The sequence below is a fragment of the Hibiscus syriacus genome, unplaced genomic scaffold (genome assembly GCF_006381635.1).
Source record: "Hibiscus syriacus cultivar Baekdansim isolate YM2019G1 unplaced genomic scaffold, ASM638163v2 tig00111848_pilon, whole genome shotgun sequence".
Taxonomy (NCBI): Eukaryota; Viridiplantae; Streptophyta; class Magnoliopsida; order Malvales; family Malvaceae; genus Hibiscus; species Hibiscus syriacus.
Window position 1 is genome coordinate 1,531,230 of NW_024063201.1, and position 6,547 is coordinate 1,537,776.

The following is a 6,547-nucleotide window of genomic DNA, read 5'->3' on the forward strand; positions in this document are numbered from 1 at the left end:
AAATTAAATATAAAAGAGAATTTTATATCTCAACTAAAAACTTTTCAAAATATTAAAAAAGTAAATATTTTTTATAGACTCCTTAATATATTCTATTTAAATTATATATTTGCTTCGATTAAAGTTATGTCATTTAGTTAATATATCTATTTCATTTTATACAATTTTTTTAATTGAAATTTAAAATTCTTTTATTATAATATTTGAATTTACAAAATAATTTATGTATTTAATTATTTAAATGATATTATTTACTTCAATTTTTATATTTATTTTATGTTACTTTTTTATTAATATTTATGTTAATTTATATATTTAAAGATTGAAGAATAATTCAAAATATAATTATAATTTAAAAACTTCAATTATAAATTAACATATTAATTATTATTTTTAAACAATCAAAAAATTATTTTTTGTTTTTCTATTCTATATATTAAAAAATATGAATTGATTTATTTTTATTTTTATTTTTTATATTTTTTATTAATTAATTTTAATTATTTTAAATTTAATTTTAAATTTTTAAAATAAAATTTTTAGAAGAAATATAAAGGAAGGAGAAAATTTGAAAAGAACACGTATCACAATTGTTTTAAAGGGGCACAATCAGAGATGGAAAAATAGGGACATAGGATTTATATCCTTACCTCAAAACGCCATTAGACCAGCATAGAAGGAGTTGTTCCTAGCCTTTTATGACACCTTTGATCATTTTTATAAACACTTCCCCCAATTAGAATATCAACAAAACTCTTACTCCGGCGTATAAACCTTTAATCATCATTATAATTGTTCTGAAAGAACACTTTTAACAATGTCAAAAAGCAAGTGTTATTATGTAAAAATATTTTTTTATACTTCAAAAATAAACGAGTTAATGTATACTTAGGTTTGTAAGTATTCAACCATAACATTTAATTTTGTTATATATTAAATATATATTTAAGCACTTTGGTTTGTTGGATAGCAGTCAAACAATTCATACGATACGTTTTGGGACAAAATATTACATTCTCACATATAGGAAGTCTAATAAGTAAGAGATCATCAAGTATACATACTTCGACTTTTTAGAATATATCTACAAAATTTTATTACATGGACTGTTAATTATGGATTAAATATAAAAACCACTTAAGTTATATTGTGACAAAAAAAATTCAGTCCTTAAATCCATATACAACATGAAAGTATAAGTACATCAACAGTAAGTTTTTGGTTGTTAAATAAAATTGTATTTATGAAGTATATTATTACAATCTCATGATTGCACGCTTAGTAAGAGACTTTTACTCTAGGTCTGTCATGGCTCATAACTTATGTGGGTATGATATCATTTAAGAATATTTAATTTTAGTGGGAGTTTATAATTTTAAAAAACTTATTTGTTATAGACATAATTTTAATTATTTTAGCATAATAATATTTATTTTAATTTTCCGCAGAAAAAAAATTGTTTTGGTTTATTTTCTTTAATTTTCATAAAAAAAACATCTCATTAATATTTAAAGAGGACCAGTTGAAAATAGATGTGTTTAGTTTATATTGCAAGTAGTTTTCATGCTGTACTCCATGATTGATATGTCATTTGACTATATTTATATATGTGACCATTGATGAGTCTAGTCACGATTGATATGATAAAAGTTGCTTTAATATTATGGGATATAGATGATGGACATGATTGTTATAGAATATATATTATATAATACTCCCTTTGTCTCATTATTTTTGTCCCATTTTGACTAAATATATAATTTTAGGAGATAAGTTTGACCACATATTAAGTTATATAAATCGAGGAAAATGACAAAATCATCCCCTAAAAAGTGATTAATAGATTTGATAAATTTATTTTGATAGGTGTAAAAGAATGAGACAAATAAGGGTAGACAAGAAATATAAATATTGTTCTTTGTTAACTTTTCTAATATGACATTTTGAATGAGAAAATTTTAAAATCTAAAAAGACAAATTTAATGGGGCATGAGAGTAGCAATTTTGAACTCATAAGATTACACATTTGTTAGGAAACATATGTTACCCTAGCAAGAGATCATTGAGTTAAAATTCGTAATTATGGGGCATAGATAATACATGACAATATCGTAAATTATGATACAAAATTAAGGTATAAATTATGTTACATGTGTCATAGGTATTAAAGTGTCATGGAAATAAAAATGTAGATACTATAAATTGTATTTAAATTTTGATGAGAGATATAATTATAAATACTTATAAAATAATTTAATATTAAGATTATATAAAGAGATAGTGGTTCCCAATAAATAAATTAACTTGTATTACTCTTATTTCTGTCAGAAAATTTTTACAGTAAGAAAATTTTAGAAGATCACAACCATATTCTAGATGATCTCCATAAATGAATTTAATTAGGTTTATGTAAATCTAATATTTTATTCTTAATGATATAATATGATTGGATATTGAGTTTTGATATTCATATATCATATTGTTTTAATTATGTGCATAACATGATCACATGAATTAACGTGGCCGAAATACCAAAATTCTGTTCTATATAAAAAAACAGTCAAGCATGTTATAACCCTTTAAATTTGAAGATTGAATGCATTACGTTTCTATTAATTAAGAATTTAACTTTACAATTTAAAATATCTGTATGGAATCTATGTTGTCAAATTTTGCGGCCTAGAGAGGTTGAACTTTTCAAATTATTTCATATTTTTTTAATATATGCAACGAATAAATGAAGATAAAAGCAATAAGCAGTTCATGGGATTCCAAAGGTATATTTATATATAAAATAAAACTAAATAATTTGTCTGCTAATCTTTTTATATATATAACTTATGTGTACAGTATTCAAACTTTCAAAATATTGAAGATCTATTTGCACGTGCATGTTTACGAGGACATTAATTTGGTTTAATGATTTTTTTATTAGATGGTTTAATGAATTAAGAAAGGAAAGGTTGTCATATAAAGATATATAGTCCAAAATGTAGACATTCATATAATATATGCTTTCGAATAACATTTATATAATTTATGTTGTTTGTTTGAAGGAATTCATACAATATTTCAAAAATGCTTCCATAGGTTATTATTTACAATAGGAGGTTAGACAATCTTTCTTTGACCAAAAAATATTAATAAATATTCATCAGAATAATAATACGAAGTTCACAATTTGTATTTAGTCCCTTTTAAATTTATTTATTAATCCAGGTTGGAAACTTTTAAACATTGGTATGGTTCTGAAGTGATTTTTGTTAAATATTCTAATTTTTATAACAATGGATCATATATTTATAATTTTTATAAAATTTAAATTGGATTGTATAACCTAAGGTAAATTTTTTATAACAATGGATCATACATTTCTAGATGCTAGGTTGAGGGACTGGGTCTTGGATAATGGACCATGGCATGTTTATAACAAGCCATTAGTGCTGAGGAACTGGATGTCTGGTATGCAGAAGCTGAGCTTCGACCTTTCCTCTATGCCAAATTAGGTTCAATTCTACAATGTTCCATTAGAACTCTACTCTCAGAAGGGTTTGAGTTACATTTCTAGTGCCTTAGGGTGTTCTTTGTACATGGACTCTATAACGGCTTCAAGGGAGAGACTAGAATTTGCTAAAGTTTGCTTAGAAATTGAAGCTGGAACTGTTATTCCTGATTTTGTCAATGTTGTTTTAAAGGATGGATCCTCTGTGGCTATTAAGGTGTATGTGCCTTGGACTCCCAAATGTTGTGATAAGTGTAAATCATTTGGGCACCATGTTCATGCTTGTTCAGAGGCTAGGTAACCTTCTCAGAAACATAAAGAGATGCAAGTTTGGAGGAAAAAGGACAGTAATGCTGCAGTTTCTGTTAGTAAGGACCCTCTGCCAGAAACTGCCTCTGCTACCATGGGGCTGGCCGATCCTGCTAACTCATCCAAGGACATGAGCTCTAATTTCCCTTTTGGCAGTGATAATTTGTTAAGGGTTTGAGGATGGACTTACAAGTTGGTTCGGCTACGGTGACAACAGTCCAAGATTTGCAAGAGCCCATTGTGCCTAATCTGAAGGATGCTAAGAATAACTATGCTAGTCCCCCACATGCTCCTGTTGCTGCTAGTTCTTCACAGGATCCTGCTACTGTTGTGATCCTGAATGATACAACTATTGATGTTGATTGTCTTCAGGAAGCTGTTCATGGGGACTTCCCATCTCTTCAAGACTCTTTGAAGAAGAAGCCGAAGGGGAGGAAAAAGAGATTTATGGCTCCTCTAGTAAATTGGAGATTATGGTTGATGAACCTAGGAAAGCTCGTGTAGCTTCCATGGATGTGGCAATACTACTCAACGAAATGAAATCTAAAAAGAAAGATCATCTCGATAAAGCTAGATATAATGTGGTTGGTTTGAGCACAGGCAGTAGTGGTGCTCCTCTCCCCTCTTTGTGATACTTGTCAGCTTCTGGAATGTTAGGGGGATCAACAATCCCTTAAACTATTAAAGGTGTTTAGGAGACTTAACTTTTGTGGTGTTGATGTCATATGTCTGATGAAAACTCAAATTAAAAGTGATAATTCTACCAGATTCACTGATGTCTTGTCTGATGAGTGGAAGTTTGCTGAGAATTATGAGTTTTTTGAAGGTGGAAGACTATGGATCTTTTGGAGGAAGCATCTGGTATTTTCTATCTTGAGAAGTTGTGATCAAGCTATTACTATTACTGGGGCTGCTGATAGTCATAGCATTGTTATTACTGCTGTCTATGGCAACAATAATGGTGTAGTTAGAAGGGGTTTATGGGAGCATTTAAGCACTGTTGGGAAGGATATTGGTCCCTCCTCTTGGTTGGTTGGTGGTGACTTTAATATCATTGCAAGTCTGAGGAGAGTTCTGATATTGACATCTTGGGTATTCATTGCACATTTGACATGAAGGAATTCCAAGATTGTTTGGAGGGGCTTGATCTTATAGATCACCCTTTTTTTGATCCCTTATTCACTTGGTCCAATAAACAAGAAGGCTCTTATCTGGCCAGGAAGCTTGATAGAATCTTAGTTAATGACCAATGACTTCTGGATTTTCCAGATTCTTTTGTGGAATTCAAAGCTCAAGGGGTCTCTGATCACTGCCTTGGACTGAATTGGACTCACAAATATGTTATGACTAGGAAACCCAAGCCTTTTAAGTTCTTCAACTATTGGACTAATCATGAACACTTCTTGGCTACTGTTAGGGATTCATGGTAGCAGCAGTGTGGAGGTTCTGCAATGAACTGCCTGTTCAACAAGTTAAGGAGGCTTAATTTGCTTAGGGAGTTTAATAAGCAGTTTTTTTCTGACATTTCTGGTAGAGTAAGACTTAACAGGGCTAAACTGGAGCATATTCAGACTTTTAATCTTGCTCACTCAAACCAGATGAGGATTGATGATGAGATAAGGATTCATGCTGAACTTGTTGATTTGGAAATTGTAGAATCTGGTTTTTATAAACAACATGCTAAGGTGCACTAGCTTAGAGAGGGTGACTAGAACACCAAGTTCTTCTACCAGAGGATACAAGCTAATAAAAAGAAGAATGCTATAAGAGTTATAAGAGATGAGGATGGACAAATCCATGAATCGTTTGAAGGAATATCAGCTGAACTAGTGGGATTTTTTACTAGTCTCATTGGTTCCCCTTATCCTCTAGTCAAAGGCTGCTCTATTGAAAATTTGAAGGACTTGCTAAGTTACTCCATTCATCAGACTTTTAATCTTGCTCACTCAAACCAGAGGAGGATTGATGATGAGAGAATGATTCATGCTGAACTTGTTGATTTGGAAATTGCAGAATCTTGTTTTTATAAGCAGCATGCTAAGGTGCACTAGCTTAGAGAGGGTGACTAGAACACCAAGTTCTTCTACCAGAGGATACAAGCTAATAAAAAAAAGAATACTATAAGGGTTATAAGAGATGAGGATGGGCTGATCCATGAATCTTTTGAAGGAATATCAGCTGAACTAGTGGGATTTTTTACTAGTCTCATTGGTTCCCCTGATCCTCTAGTCAAAGGTTGCTCTATTAAAAATTTGAAGGACTTGCTAAGTTACTCCATTCCTGAAGGTGTTGCCTCCTCTCTCACTAAGGAGGTAAGTGATAAGGAGATCAAAGAAGACCTTTTTAGACAAGGGAATGACAAGAGCCCTGACCCTGATGGCTTCACTACTGGTTTCTTCAAATTTGCCTAGGACATTATTGGCAGTGATTTCATTTCTTCTGTGAGGTATTTCTTTCACACCTCTTGTTTACTGCATGCCTTTAATGCCACTGCCTTGATATTGGTCCCTAAGTCCCTTAATGCTAGCTTTACTAAGGAATTTAGACATATCTTCTGCTGTTTAGTAGTCTACAAAACCATCACTAGAGTACTGGTTAATAGACTTACTCCTTATTTCCCTGATATGATTTCCCATAACCAATCAGCTTTTGTCAAAGGGAGGAATATTGTTGATAATACTCTTTTAGCCTAGGAGATTGTGAAAGATTACTCTAGAAAGAGCCTTTCTCCTAGAT